This window comes from Phoca vitulina, unplaced genomic scaffold (genome assembly GCF_004348235.1).
Source record: "Phoca vitulina isolate PV1807 unplaced genomic scaffold, GSC_HSeal_1.0 scaffold14, whole genome shotgun sequence".
Classification (NCBI taxonomy): domain Eukaryota; kingdom Metazoa; phylum Chordata; class Mammalia; order Carnivora; family Phocidae; genus Phoca; species Phoca vitulina.
Genome location: NW_022589717.1, coordinates 3,956,973 through 3,973,177, shown reverse-complemented (window position 1 = coordinate 3,973,177; position 16,205 = coordinate 3,956,973). Strand labels below are relative to the sequence as shown.

The 16,205-nt window shown below is 36.9% G+C and overlaps 1 pseudogene; it reads right to left on the bottom strand.

The window, feature by feature from the left end:
* Window positions 1–1,827: 1,827 nt before the first annotated feature.
* Window positions 1,828–2,226, bottom strand: LOC116637302 (annotated as a pseudogene).
* Between the last annotated feature and the right edge of the window lie 13,979 nt (window positions 2,227–16,205).

Below are 16,205 nucleotides of genomic sequence, written 5' to 3'. Positions count from 1 at the left end.
TCTGTCAGCTGAAGATCCAGGGAAATGGTGGGTATAGTTCCAGTCCAGGTATGAAGGCCTGAGAACAGTGGAGCTGATGGTGTAAGTCTCAGTCCCAGGGTAGAAGAAGACCAAGACTGATGACCCAGCTCAAGCAGGAAGGCAGAGAGACAAATTCCCTCTCTTCTGATTTTCATTCTACTTAGGCCCTCAATAAATTAGATGAGTCCCATCCACATTAGGGAGGGCAATCTGCTTTATATAGTCTACCAACTCAAATGTTAATCTCATCTGGACATACCTTCAAAGGCACACCAGAAATAGTTAAATATAGCTTAGTCAAATATCCGGACACCCTGTGGCCCAATCAGGTCAACCCATAAAATTAATCATCACACCTTCATAGTTCTGGACCAGTCCCACCTGAATCCTGTATCCTGACTTGGCTCTTGAAATTTTAGCTCAACATATTATAGATCACCAATTTTCTTAGGTCCAGAATTTAATGGACACTGAAAGTACTGTCTGAGCCATGCACAATTCATGGGACCATCATTTCTTGTTTTCTAGATATAATCCAAATATTCATGAATTCTAAAGATTTACTGATTTTGAGCAACCAGTTTATAGTCAATTGACTCATATTAAACATGTGATTATGTAAACACTCAGATTTCTTTTGCCAATGTAAGTCACTATGATGTATTACACATAACTTTTATTTTTTTTAAGATTTTATTTTTAATTAATCTCTACACTCAACATGGGGTTCGAACTTATAACCCCAAGATCAGGTGTTACATGCTCCACCGACTGAACCAGCCAGGTGCCCTGCACATAACTTTTTAAAAACAATAATTCATGTAACTATGGAGCCAGGGAATACTAGAGAATATTTAATTGACCTTATTTAACATCATCATCCCATTTTTTAGAACTGAAAATCTAAGTGAACTAAAATCATACTTTGTTATTAATGGAGCCAGGGTTGAACTCAGGTTTCCTAACTTAATATGCTTTATAGACTATGGAACAATTGAATCTTCTTTCTTTCTTTCTTTTTTCTTTCTTTCTTTCTTTCTTTCTTTCTTTCTTTCTTTCTTTCTTTCTTTCTTTCTTTCTTTCTTTCTTTCTTCTTTCAAAGATTTTATTTGAGAGGGAGAGAAAGAGACAGAGAGAGCATGTGCACACAAGTGGGAGGAGGGGCAGAGGAAGAGGGAGAAGCAGATTCTCCACTGAGTAGGAAGCTGGACTCAATCCCAGAACCCTGAGATTATGACCTGAGCCGAAGTCAGATGCTTAACCAGCTGAGTCACCCAGGCACCCCTTTTGCTTCTACTTTCTTTCTCAGTCTCTGCTTTCAGGGAGAGCTATTACCTTCCATAAGAAGCTTCTTGGAGTAGTGTTTACAAGGATGTTCTGTGGGGTCTAGTCAAATAGGATTCTGCCCTCAACTTTGCCACTTACTGGTTGTATGAGGTTGGGTAGTCCAGTTAACCTAAATGAGATTCAGTTTCCCCACATGTAATGCAACATAATAAGTCTAATAAGAGATCAACTGAAGTAAAGTATAGCACCCAGCATAGAGGGAGCAATAAAAACATTAGCCGTTATTACATGCATCATCTCCAAGTTTAGTGAAAATTTCAACTACAAACTCATCTAAATTTTGTTGAATAAGATAAAGCAAAGGGCCTATCATTTTAGTTTTCAGTAGAACATTCCTTCCTTCATAACATAGAAGGATTAATCGACACTTTTTGGATACTTTTTATTTTTTTATTTTTTATTTTTATTTTTTGTAGTTTTATGGCTTTATTAACACAAGTATGACTTGCACAAAGCTGTCTATTCATTTTCTTCACTGTGCAGCCTGGCATTGGGATTGGTGACTCTGATGGCCAACTGGGCTGCTCTTTCCACGATGGCTTTGTGGTTCTTAGAAGAGACACTGTGAGCAATCTCGGCACAGTAAGATTTGTTGAACAGCAGCAGCACTTCAAGCTCCTTGATGTTGTGGACTAGGAACTTCTGGAAGCCACTGGGCAACATGTGCTTTGTTTTCTTGTTGCTCCCATAACCAGTGTTGGCCATTAAGATCTTGCCCTTGAATCTTCTGCGCACCCTATTGTCAATGCCTCTGGGTTTCCACCCGTTGCTCTTAATTTTGACATATCAGTCTGACAGGGGCAGGATGAACTTCTTGGTCCTCTTTTTAATGATCTTGGGCTTCACCAGGGCAGTCATGACGCCCAGTAACAGATGGCTGCCACCTCCACAGGCAGCACAGAGGAAGAGAGGGGAAGGTGGCAGGAGAGGGCTTTGGCTACTTTTTAAAATGACTATATCTAGCTATCATCACTTAACACATACCTAAAATTTTTTTCATAATGATACCATTAGCTACTTTATCAATTCATATTTTAGCTTATTTTTATTTAAAATACATATAGTAGTTGGCACTAAGACATAATTATCTGAACATTAATAGGATTTAGTCCCAGGGGCATCTGGATGGCTCAGTCAGTTAAGCATCTGCCTTCAGCTCAACTCATGACACCAGGGTCTTGAAATCCAGGTGGTGTCCTGTCATCTGTCTACCTGCTCAGCAGGGAGTCTGCTTCTCCCTCTGCCCCTCCCCTGCCTCCCTCCATGCCTGCTCGTGCTCTTTCTGTCTCTCAAATAAATAAAATTAAAAAAAAAGAATCTAGTCCTGTATATGACACAACAAAAAATCCAGAATTCATTACTATTCTTAAAAAGTTAAATTGTATTCTAAAGCATAAACTATAGAAAAAAATATGGATAATAATTTCAACAGATATTTATTCCATTTATTCCATATTTCCATTCCATATTTATTCATTTTCCATTTTATTTACATTTAGTCCATTTTTTTCATTTTTATTTCAGTAAGTATTTTAGGATTTTCTATTTAAATTTTTGTATATACACAAAACATATAGTAAAAACCATTATACACCTACAACTAGAAAATTTCCATAACTGTGTTCTTTGTCAATAGTCACATATGGAGGAAGTACTTACAATTACAATTTTTCTAGTCCTTACGTATAAAACAGTATAGTATACTTTGATTTTTTTAAAAATATTTTATTGAGGTATGACTGACATACAAAAAGCTATACATATTTAATGGATACAACTTGATGAGTCTGGAGATTTCTATTTCTCAGCTGTCTTTTGAAGCACTCAGCTAATGCTCCCAAGACAAATGGTGAAGCAAGCCTAGGATGTTTTACATCTCTTCATTGAAGATGTTGGTAAGTAGGATCAGACCATGTCCTTTCAAGAACTTTGAAAGAACTCTAGGTTGTACATTATTTTTTTTATTTAATTTTTCAGTTTTTAAGCACCAGCACATATCAGACACTATTCTAGATACAACAGTGAACCAAACAAAGTCCCACCCCTTGTGGAGCTTACATTCTCATGGAAGGACAGCCATAAACAAATCAATCCACAAAGCAGTATGTAGCACTCCATCGGATGATATCTGCTCTAGAGAAAAGTGAAGAAAGCTGAGGGGAGTACCGTGTCTTGGGTAGGGGCTGATATTTTTACTTAGGATGGTTAAGGAAAGGCATCTCATATAAGGTGTCAGTTGAGTAGACATCTGAAAGAAGTAATGGTTGGAGACACACGAATAAGTGGAAGAAAGACACTAGTCAGAAGGGAGGACATGCCCAAAGCACTGAGGTCGAAATATGCTTGGTGTTTGAAAGACAACAAGAAGCCTGTCTTGGTTGTGGCACAAAGATTCAGAGGAAAAGCAGGAGGGGACAGAGTCAAAGAGTTCATGTGACAGGATGGACGGAAGGGGTAGTGGCAGGGCATGGGGCCCAAGAGAGGGCTTGACCATTTATTTTTATTCAGATGCTTTGGGGCCAAGAAGGGATCTGATTTATATTGTAGAAGGATAACTCTCATTACTGTGTTAAACAATAGACCGAGGCACTGAGATCAGTTAGGGGCTTCATTAACAATGTGGGTGAGAGAAGACGGTGGCTCTCGGTAGAGACTTTTGAGAAGTGGCTGGATTCTGATGTATGGATTCTGGATGTGATGTGGAGCAATGGACCCACTTATAACAGATTCTATCAGAGAAAGAGCAAAGTTCCTAAGTGTCAGGCAATCATATGGACATTTCTGCTGGGAAACTTCTACAATTATTTATTTACTGAATGTTAATTCAACATTATGTAATTTGATAAAATATATAATAAAGTGTAAAATCACTGGTTATTTAAGCAGACATGTAACTAGCAATAAACAGAACATGAGGAGGATGTGGTACAAACACATGGTCACCCGTTTATACAAACTATTGTTCCTTGGGGATACACGTTCACACTCCAGAGAGTCAGTGACATGAAGGTTACTAAGATAAACTCAATACAACTTCTGCATTAAAAAAATCACTTCCATTCCAGCAACTGGGCCTGTTTTAGAAGGGATAAACATGTAGACAAAGTCACGTAATGAACATGTACTTCTGAATAATAAATGGCTATTGCAGTGGGGGCAGGATAGTTTGCCACGGATGCGCCACAGACCTAGAGTTAACAGAAAGCTTATGTGGTTGATATTGCTGGTTGTCACCTAACATTTGTTCTCCCCATCCTAGGTTTTAGAACCGATTTTCAGCTGAGCACGTGACTCTCTAGAATTAATAATATACTTTCCACGCTCATCTACAATTAAACATCAACAGGTGACTTCATTTTTTTTTTCTTTTTATGTGGAACATAACCAGAATTTGTGGGCAACTTCTCTTAAATGAAAGAGGCATGTCTTTCTTTGTCTCTTTTTCTTTTCTGCTGGCTGAAACTAAATGTGATTGCTGGGGCTTGAGCAGCTATTATGGACCATAAAAAAGAAGTTATTTGAAAACAAGAAGTGACAAGATGTAAAGTGCTTTCTGTCCTGGTAATGGCGGGCCAGGAAGGCTTGCATTCCAAAACAAATATCTATCTTGTTTAAGCTGCTGCTATTGTGAGCTTTCTTTCTTTTTCTTTTTCTCTCTTTCTTTCTTTTTTTTTAAAGATTTTATTTATTTATTTGACAGAGAGAGACAGCGAGAGAAGGAACATAAGCAGGGGGAGTAGGAGAGGGAGAAGCAGGCTCCCCACTGAGCAGGGAACTAGACGCGGGGCCTGATCCCAGGACCCTATCCCAGGACCCGATCCCAGGACCTGATTCCAGGACCCGATCCGAGAACCCGATCCGAGGACCCTGGGATCATGACCAGAGCCGAAGGCAGACGCTTAACTACTGAGCCACCCAGGCGCTCCCTATTGTGAGCTTTCTGTCTCTCCAAGCTGACTCTGCTCTTACTTGATCCAGGTAGAAATAAATAGACCATCTTGACAGAGAACTAAAATTTTGATTAATCTTCAGACTGTTCTTTTAATATTTTACATTGACCTTGACTTATTCAGTGAAATATTAAAATATTCAAATTATGTCAATACATTATATAAAATAAAAATTTCACCTCAATGTAGATCAATTATAGAATCTTTAGTGTAAGTTAAAGAAGAACCATAATATAAAGTATAGTAATGAAACTGGATGCTGATTCGTCATTCATGAGCACAGAAAATTTTCTAAGTGGTCATGGTTGGCTGTTTTCAATATAACCTTCCTAGTGACTAAAGGGTTCTGGGCTCTACGTGGTGAATTCCAGTTTAGTAATTATTATGTTCTTAAGTGAATGTGTATCCGAAGAGTAAATATACTTTCTTAGATCTATAACTGGCACACTGGTAGAGTCAATGATGTTTATTTTTGCTGTTTCTAAGGAAATTCCATCTAATTCTCTCTTTTTAATTATCTCTGAACTTTTGAGTCCAAAGATTAAAGGTCATTAAAAATCCTAGATTTTATTGAGCTCACTCATAATAGTTTCCTTAAGATATAAAGATGTAAATTTAACAATATTTTAAGTGAAAATATTGCAATATTTGAAAAGAATTTAATTAACTTTGGGGGGAGAAACAGAAAACATCTTTTTCTAGCCACACTTGGACTATTTCTAAATAAACCTGGAAGGATTAACAGTTGAATAATGTAAATCCTAGAGTTTCCATCTGTATTTCTAGATGAAGGGGTTGACATATTTTAATAACCGACAAGTTTTGCATGCTTATTCTTAGTAACTGCTTGAAGTTATTCTCACAATGCCATTTACAACCCCATAATTAAAAATCTAGATGAAGGGAAAAACTTCACTATAAGTATACGCATTTCTTTCTCTATGCTTTGAGTAGCAATTTTTCCATTAAGTGATGTAGAAGATTTGAGCCATTGGGCATAAAGGCCACATTACTATTAAATTACTATACATATGATAACTGATAACTGTAATTATAAAGTAAATGCCAGGTAATAAGAATGTAAACATAGGCCACTTTCTACTTTTAAATGAGAATTTGAGTTATGCTATAATCTTTTTGTATCGACTATCTAAAACTGTGTTAGCCTCATATTCTGAGAAAACTTATTACTCTGTCTGGTGAGCATCCCACAATCATAAACTTAAACAAAGGCACCAAATTACAGCTTATAGTACAGTAATAAAAAATCACCATAACTTTATGTCTATAACAAAATTATCAACAATTTTGCAACAAAATTCACAGCATTAAATAGGAAATGATTTCCATTTGAAGGATTTGATTTATATTATGCCACAGAATCATATGAGTTATTACAGTAAAGTTGAAATCACTGAAGAATATAGGTGGACAGTAAATGTAGGCTGTACCAACATAAGAAGGAGCCTTGAGAACTCTTTTGAGGAAAATTAGAATATAAAAATTCATCGATATATGTGTGTGTGTATGTATAGCTGTATGTATAAAACAAACCTATTACAAATATATAAATTAAACCCTCTATTTAAAATTAGGATTCCATAGAAGTATATAGATGAAAAAATTTTGGAGGGAGGAGGAGAAATTACTCATGATCAATTGGAAATCTGATGGCAGGAAGCACACATTAGTGCTTCTCTGACTCTTTATGATTATAAATGTCCCTATAAGGGTTTTTAGTCTTAATGGCTTAGATCACATGGTGGCTGAGAACACAGACTTGTCACAAAGATCTGGACAAATTTCTCCCTTTGATATTTACTAATTATATGATCTTGGGGATGTAACTTAACCTTGTGAAGCTTCCGTTCTCATGTATAAAGTTGGTGCAACCACATTCTCTACTTCAGAAGGTTGCATTTAGCATTCATTGAGATAATTAATCTGTTAATCATGGTGGATGGCACTTAAGGTTAATAAATTTTAGCCATTATTATTACTGTCCCTAGAGAAGATCTGCAAGAAGTTTTTGCTTCTATGGGGCACCTGGGTGGCTCACTGGTTAAGCATCTGACTCTTGGTTTCAGTCCAGGTCATGATCTCTGGGTTGTGAGATTGAGCCCTGAGCTGGGCTCTGTACCAGTGCAGAGCCTGCTTGAGATCTTTCTCTCTCTCCCTTTCCCTCTGCCCCTCCCACTTGTGTGCTCTCTCTCTCTCAAATAAATAAATCTTAAAAAAAAGAATATTTTGCTTCTAGTATGCAACTAATTTAGCTTAACATTCACCAGCAATTTGAAAACAGCTTTTGTTGGATCATATGAAATGGTCATATCAAATATATACATGAGAATTGCAAGACACTGATTTTGAAAAGGTGAAATTGTAAAAAAAAAAAAAATGTCTTAAACGCTAAGAGATATGGCATTTAGCATTTGCATTTGTGGATGCTTTAGGTGCCCTTCCACTTCCAGGATTTCCTATGGTCCCAGTTTTCAGTACCACATTGTCAATATACATAAAAATATAATATGTAATAAAGGGTGATAAAACAAACAATATCGATAGATATTAAGTTTGATACTGAAACGTTAAAACAACAAAAATACTGAATAAAAGAAAGCAGGCTGTAGAATTTCTTTTTTGGAGTGATGAATTGTTATTTGTATGCACAGGTAAAATTATTAGTGCTTTTAAGATTTTTTTCTGCTTTATTCAGATATAATTGACATATAACATTGTATTAGTGTTAGGCATGCAATATAATAATTTGATATATGTATATATTATGAAAAGAGCACCACGCTAAGTTTTTTCAACACAAATCACTTCACATAGTTACAGAATTTTTTTTCTTGTGGTGAGACTTTTGAGATCTACTCTCTTAGCCACTTTCAAATTGCACAATATAGTTTTGTTAACTATAGTCACCATGTTGTGCCTTGCATCCCAGGACTTATTTATCTTATAACTGGAAGTTTTTACCGTTTGGCCACCTTCACCCATCCCCCCACTCCCCACCTGTGCAGAGAGTTGTTTAAATGAAGAAAACACCTGAAAGTTTTAGTTGTCCCCAAGAACAAAAAGAGCCAAGATTGTGATTTAGCTGCTAAAACAGTCAACTCAATCAAGTCATATTGAGAAACAAGAGAGATGGACAGTGGACTCTGAAATCAAGGACTCTAACCCACTCCTCCTTTCCACACTTTCTTCTTTTGGATTCTGTGATTCCTCTTTCTCTGGGCTTTCCTTCTTTCCTCCCTGGTTGCCTCTGCCCAGTCTCCTCTGCTGGCTTCTCCTCTTCTGCCTGACTCGTGATGTTGCATTGTCCTGGGGCTCTATCCTTGGTCCTCTTTTCTTCTCCACGTATATTTCTTTCTTGGTGATCTCATATAGTTCCATGGCTTTTAATATCACGTCTGTGCTGATGACTCCAAAATACACATCTCTGGCTCAGATGATGTTTTCTATTCCAGACTCATGTGTAACTGCTTATTCGACATGTCCAGATGTCAACTTTACATATCCAGAGAGATATGCAAGGAGGATTTGATCTTCTCTGTCAAATCTGCTCTATTTGAAGCTTTCACCATCTCATTTCATGGCCACTCTGTTCTTCCTATTGCTGTGGTCAAAACCTCTCAGTTCATGCTTGATCTCTTGATTTCTCTTAAAATCTATGTGCAGGGAATTCTGTTGGCTCAGCCTTTTAGAAACACCAGAATCTGACCACTTCATGGTTACCATCCTGTCCAAGCCACCATCAACTTTCACTGGATTACTAAAATGGGTCTTATCCACTATAATCTATTCTTATTATAGGCCAAATGCCTTTTTAAAGCCAAAGTCAAATCGTATCACTCCTCTGCTCATTTAGAGGAAAAGCCACAGTCCCTACAATGACCTAAAAAGTTCTACATCCTCTGGCCCCAGTCACCCTCTGACCTTTCCTCCCTGCTTTTCCCATTGCCTAGTCCACTCCAGCTACACTGTTTCTGTTATTCCCCAACATACAAGCATGCTCCATAGGAGGTATGTCTAGCTTTTCCATTTTTCTGGAATGCTCTACTTTCCACATTTCTTCTTGGATATTTCTCTCATGTCCTTCAAGTTCCCACTTTTTCAATACTGCCTCCATTGGCCACTAAATGTAATGCAGCAGCTAATCTCATCCTTTATACTTCCGATACCCTTCTGCTCTAATTGCTTTTTCCATAAAACTTAATTTCTAAAATATTATAAAGTTATTTATTCATTATATATATTGATTCAGTCTTCCTTCAGTAGAATATAAGCTCCACACGGGCAGAAATCCTTAACTATCTTGTTCAGTGATACATTCCATGTGCTGAGGACAGTCCCTTGCTGAAAGTAAGTGCTTAGAAAATACTTGTTGGATGAATGAAGAGATTACTAGCACCCCACCATAGAGAGGTGTTAGTTTCAAGACAATAACTGATCATCAGTGTAAAATGTTACTAAACAATAAATTATGAAAAGCACTTTGGTTTTCAGTCTTAAGATGTCACTTATGACCTTGATCAGGGTCATTTCAATGGAATGGTGGAGGTAAAAGACTGAGGTCAGATGATCAAATCAGAGACAAAGTATAAACAGTTGCTAAAACAGGAGAGACATGATTGCAATTATATATGTGGTAGGAGGAAATCTCATGTGGAGGAAGGGATTGATTTCCTACAGTGAGGAGATACACTTGGTTTAGTCAGGTCTCTGAGGTGGAAACTGGGAGGGATCCAAATAACCATCAGTGGGTGACATTATCCCTCTTCCTCTGAGACTGGGGCACCAGGTTGAGAATGGCAAGGATAAAAATCACTGTTTTTAGATAAAAGTACAGGAATTTTGTGCTTTAGCATTAATTTTTTCAATGAATGACAAACCCTGATTTTCTCTTAAAATAATGAGAACTTCAGTAAGGAACATGAGTAAAGACTTGAATTTTTTTTTTTTAAAGATTTTATTTATTTATTTGAGAGAGAGAATGAGATAGAGCATGAGAGGGGGGAGGGTCAGAGGGAGAAGCAGACTCCCTGCTGAGCAGGGAGCCCGATGCGGGACTTGATCCCGGGACTCCAGGATCATGACCTGAGCCGAAGGCAGTCGCTTAACCAACTGAGCCACCCAGGCGCCCAAGACTTGAAATTTTTGATTAACTTTGATGGACAACAGGAGCTCTGCCAGGGACATGTAGAAGATTCTGCGACAGTGCTGAGAAGCCCAGCTGAGACTGAAATCACAACTCAATATTGGCTTCATCCTTTCCATATTTCAGCAAGCTGGGTGTAAAAATAAAGATGTTGGGATAGGTGGTGTGAAATATGAAAGTAAAAATATTTGGAATTGAGACATTCCTTCTACCACCCCCCACCATTTTAAAAATCATTATGCATTTGTTAAAGGAAAAAAAGCAATTTCCTTTCCTAGCTCAAGTCACTTGCTTAGAAATAGCTCAACCAGCCAAACAGTATATATTCTATCTACTGGCTACAAAATCTGTCTGTACTGTCTAGCTACAAACCCCAAACAACTTCAAGTGCTTCAATGAGACATCACCCCTCTTCCTTTAAAAAATTGAGTTGCATCTATGTGTGAAAATTCAGCTAAATCACATGTAATGTAATGAAATCTAGAAGTGTGTGTTTTGTCCCTATAAAAACTGTCTCATTAACTTAGTTCAGAGTTTGCACAATCTTTTTTCTATGATCAAGAAGCTCTCCCATAGTTTTATAGTAATAAACTGTCTCGAGGCTGATATATGTTATATGTTGCTCAATTTCAAGAGTTCTGTAAGATGTTAGGATTGATTGAAGGCAAAGGTTGTGCAGGAAATGTCAAGAAAGACAAAGGGGAAATGAAATTTAATGTGTTTGCAAACTTAATGCAGCATGGGGACAAGGTTAGAAGTCACAGGTAGGACTTCAGACAGTAAAAAGAAGGGTCGGAGAAATCGGTGAAATGTATGAGATCAAAGAATATCTATGCTGGTGTAACTAGGATTTTTCAAGAATGGGATGGGTTACTTATGATGTAATGCATTTCTGGACACTGAATTAAAAGTGATGAAGCTCAGGCTGTCTTCTATAGGAACTTGTCAGAGATGTTTTAAGAATGAGGCTGGATGCAATGATCTGATTTCTGATGCCCCTTCTCAAAGCAAGATTCCATGATTCTCTACCACTCCACAGTTCCTCATCCTCTGGAATACCATTTATCAGCCTCTTCTTATATTTCAAATTAGAATATACTTGCACTTGTCACCTAACACACACACACACACACACATGCTCAGCCAGCGTACTGACGTCCCTGAGGTACCAAATTCTCCCTTCAAACCCATGGAGCACCAGTCTTCTTGTTATATAACATAAAAAAGGACCATATCATCTAAGAACTGGCAGTAAGATAACTGTGTCATTTTAAGTTGAACGTGTCCTAACAAATGAGAAATCTCTCTGGCCAGGCACTTAGGGAGATAAACGGATAGAAAAATGAACAAAACATATATGATCTGTACCCTCATGGTGTGTTCACAGAAATGAGGGAGATAAAAAAAAAATCAAAATAGGACTTAACAGCATGCCAAGTGTAATTAAGGAAATGATTGTGTGCTGTGAACTGACCAACAAGGAGATTGAATTTAGCACTGTATTATTATTATTTTGTAAGATTTATTTATTTATTTTAAGAGAGAGAGAGAGAGAGCACAGTGGAGAGGGGCAGAGGAAGAGGGAGAGAGAAACTCAAGCAAACTCCCCACTGAGCATGGAGGCTGACACTGGGCTCGATCTCTCGACCCTGAGGTCAGGACCTGAGCTGAAACCAAGAGTCAGACGCTTAACCGGCTACACCATCAAGTGAGTTATTAAACTCACTCCTTGAACAGTCACAAAGACAAAACCTCTTTGGCAATGATCTGTGGAATTCTGGAGGCCCAGACATTTTCAGGGTCTCTTTATAAGTCTTTTAATTGAAAATAACTACTTTTATTATTCAAAGTTTTAAATTTGGTGAAGCACTGAAGCATGAGCTCTTGAGTCTCACAACTCGTTATGAAATCACTTGTCTCGTAATGACCTGGGCAAGTTACTTAGTTCCTCTCCACCTCTGCTTTCTCATTTGTAAAATGGTACTGGTGCGCCAAGTTTATTGCAAGATTTAAAAGAATAATATATAAAAAGAAAAACTCTCATCAGAGGGCCTTACACATAATATTAAAAAAGGGTATAATTCTTTTAATGAATTCTGCAAGGTTTCAAGATTATGTGAAAATGTCCTTGACTAACAGCAGCATAAAATTTTATGATATATTACAAAAGTATTAAGGCTCATACATAATGTTCTTTAAATTCTAAAAGTAGGGGCGCCTGGGTGGCTCAGTCGTTAAGCGTCTGCCTTCGGCTCAGGTCATGATCCCAGGGTCCTGGGATCGAGCCCCACATCGGGCTTCCTGCTCGGCGGGAAACCTGCTTCTCCCTCTCCCACTCCCCCTGCTTGTGTTCCCTCTCTCGCTATGTCTCTCTCTGTCAAAGAAATAAATAAAATCTTAAAATAAATAAATAAATAAATAAATTCTAAAAGTATCCAATTTTGAGATAAAAGCTGCATTTTAAAAACTTTGCTTTGCAAAAAAGGTCTGCAAAATAAGTATTTTGGGTTGTAGGTTGAAATAAATATGTATCCGGTGTTCAGAAGTTGACCAATGGGGGCGCCTGGGTGGCTCAGTCGGTTGAGCGTCTGCCTTCGGCTCAGGTCATGATCCCAGGGTCTTGGGATCGAGCCCCGCATCGGGCTCCCTGGCCAGCGGGAAGCCTGCTTCTCCCTCTCCCACTCTCCCTGCTTGTGTTCCCTCTCTCGCTGTGTCTCTCTCTGTCAAATAAATAAACAAAATCTTAAAAAAAAAAAAAAAAAAAGTTGACCAATGTTTTAGTTTCTGTTATATAAATAGTATGGAAAGACCAGAGAAAGCAAATTAAGAATTGAAATACAATATATCATCCCAATTAAAATGTGTGCACAAGGCTAAATCAGAAACTATGAATAATCAGAAAATATGAATAAATGTCCAATGATTTTTTAAAAAAGCACAGATTTGAGGATGTATTTCTGGCTTAGTTTAATATTTTATCTGCCTTATTCATTTCTTTTATTTATTACATTTCAAAGTTGACCATAATCAAATCTTCCTTGCAATTTAATAATACAAGAATATTTTGGAGATTAACAATATTATTTAGTAGAGTAGCGAAATTGTAGTTCAAAGTAACCACAAATATTTTGATGTCTATAGTAAATAAAACCATCACTGCTTCTGAATTTTTTTCAGTCTTAGTTATTTAGAAAATGAGATTAACGAAGCTTACCTCAAGTGAAAAACAAAAGAAAAATACCTTAGAAAGAAACTAAGTCACCCTTATTTTCAAGAGTCAAATGAAATAAAATTCACTCCTAAATGATAGCATGCTCCTTTCTTTCAGTTCATTTTGTTTCTATTTAAGTTTTCTTTCTTTTCTTTTTTTTTTTAAAGATTTTATTCATTTATTTGAGACAGAGAGAGAGAGAGAGCACAAGCGGGGAGAGGGTCAGAGGGAGAGGGAGAAGCAGACTCCTTGCTGAACAGGGTGGCCAATGTGAGGCTCAGTCCCATCCTGGGATCATGACCTGAGCAGAAGGCAGACGCTTAACCAACTGAACCACCCAGGTGCCCCTCTATTTAAATTTTCAAAAACAATTTGCTTTTTAAGTGAACTGGAAGGAATTTATTCAGCCACTTAATTCATAATTACGAGGGAGGGACATGTAACAGAAAAATGCATAATGTAAGTGAACTAGCTAGATATTTCTAAACTTAAGACAGCCTTGTATGTATATAAAGACTGAAAGAAATGAGAAGTAATGTAAGCAAAAGTCTCAAGGAGGAGATATTCATTCCATTCTATTTAAAATAAACTGTAATGTCACTGTATTATAATCTTGTAACAAATAAAACAAAAACATATTTATAAAGGTTTTAAAAATAATGAACAAGGAGTTGATAACAATTTATAACAAGGAGACATGATTTTCAAGTAGTTTGTCATCTGATTAGGGTTTTACTTCACTGTGGAATACTCTGACTTCAAATTCCCCAGAGCTTAAAGTATTTTGTTAGTTTCACTCTCAACATAATTGAATGACCTAATTTTTTTAATTAATAGATTTTATTTTTAGAACAGTTTTAGATTTAAGGAAAAATTGAGAAAATCAAGTATGGTGTACACAGTTTCATCTATTATTAACCTTTTCATTAGTATGGTACATTTGGTACAATTAATGAACCAATACTGATACATAATTATTAACTAAATTCCAGAGTTTATTCAGCTTTCCTTGGTTTTTAATATATTTTTCTGTTCCAGGATCCCATCCAAGATACACATTATGTTTCATTATTCATATCTCCTTAGGGTATGTTTTGACTGTGACAATTTTTTCTTAGGATGTAACAGGCTGTGACTTTCCTTGTTTTTGATGACTTTATAGTTTAAAGGAGTGCTGGTCAAGTATATTGAGGATGTTCTTCAACTGGAATTTGTCCAATGTTTTTCTTGTGATTAGATTGAGCTATGGGTTTTAGGAGGAAGACCACAGAGGTGAAGTACAATTTTCATCATTTCAGATGAAGAGTACATACTATCGACATGATTTTGACTGCCACTAGTGATCTTGAGCTCATGGCTGAAGTTGTGTTTGTCGGGTTTCTCCATTGTAAGGTTACTCCTTTCCCCACTCTCCCTCCTATGCTCCTTAGATGGAAGTCATTTTTGGATAGAAGCCTGAACTTAGGAAGTAGAGAGTAATACTCTACCTCCTTTAAGGTGAAGTATCTGTATCATTTATTTGGAATTCTGCACAGGAGATTTGTCTCTTCTCCCTCATTTATTAACTTATTTAATAATTTCTTCATATCAGTGTGAACTCATGGTTATTTATTTTATACTTTGCATTATAACCCAATACTACTTTATTTTCTTGCTCAAATTGCTCCAGCTTTGGCTATTGGGAGCTCTTTCAGCTCTTACCCTCCTCAATGTGTTTTTTAAAGGATCCATTTTTTATGTAAACTCCAATCAAATGCTAGCACATGCCTAATTTTTCTGGGAGTGAACCACTGAGAAGACACAGTGTGAAAAAAAATCTTCAAATCTTTGCAGCATTAAAAACAAGAACTGATCAATGTTACAAAAGCCAAACTTGAAAATGTGAGGCCATAAAGGGACAGAGGAAGTGATAAAATATGATCCAAAGCATTATGGATACAGTAAGGATTTTCCACCATTTAATAATGATGTCGAAAACTCTCTCTAAATCAATGATTTCTTTGAAATCATTGTGCTGTCCATATTTAGCAAAATAAGATGGTATCAGCTTTCATCAGATATACACATTAAAAATCCTGAAAACTGTATTCATCATTTTAGGATACTACCTAGCAAGAAGCCATCTGTATTCCTTTTTTTGGAAATCGTAAGAGTTGCAGTTTGTTTGCTAGCCTCAGATTCAGAAATGCTTTCTTTCTTTGGGAATCAGACTACCCAAAGTTTGCAAAACTCTAATAAGTAAAATTCTTTACAGACCTGTAGATGATATTTTTAAGAAAGAGTGGGCCCAATTCTTCCCCTGGTGGAAGTGAGTCATGTTGGAAGAAAACTCCTAGGTTTTCAGGAATACAGGTCAAAAATCCAGTGGGGATGAACCTTGGAGAAAAGAATATGTGCTGAGCAAACCCACAAACACAAGAATCTTCCAGAGTTCTTCTTTAATCCGTACTCTAAATGTGGAAGCATGCTATTACCAGAAAAAAAAATCAGATCTAAGGGTAATCTTATGTAT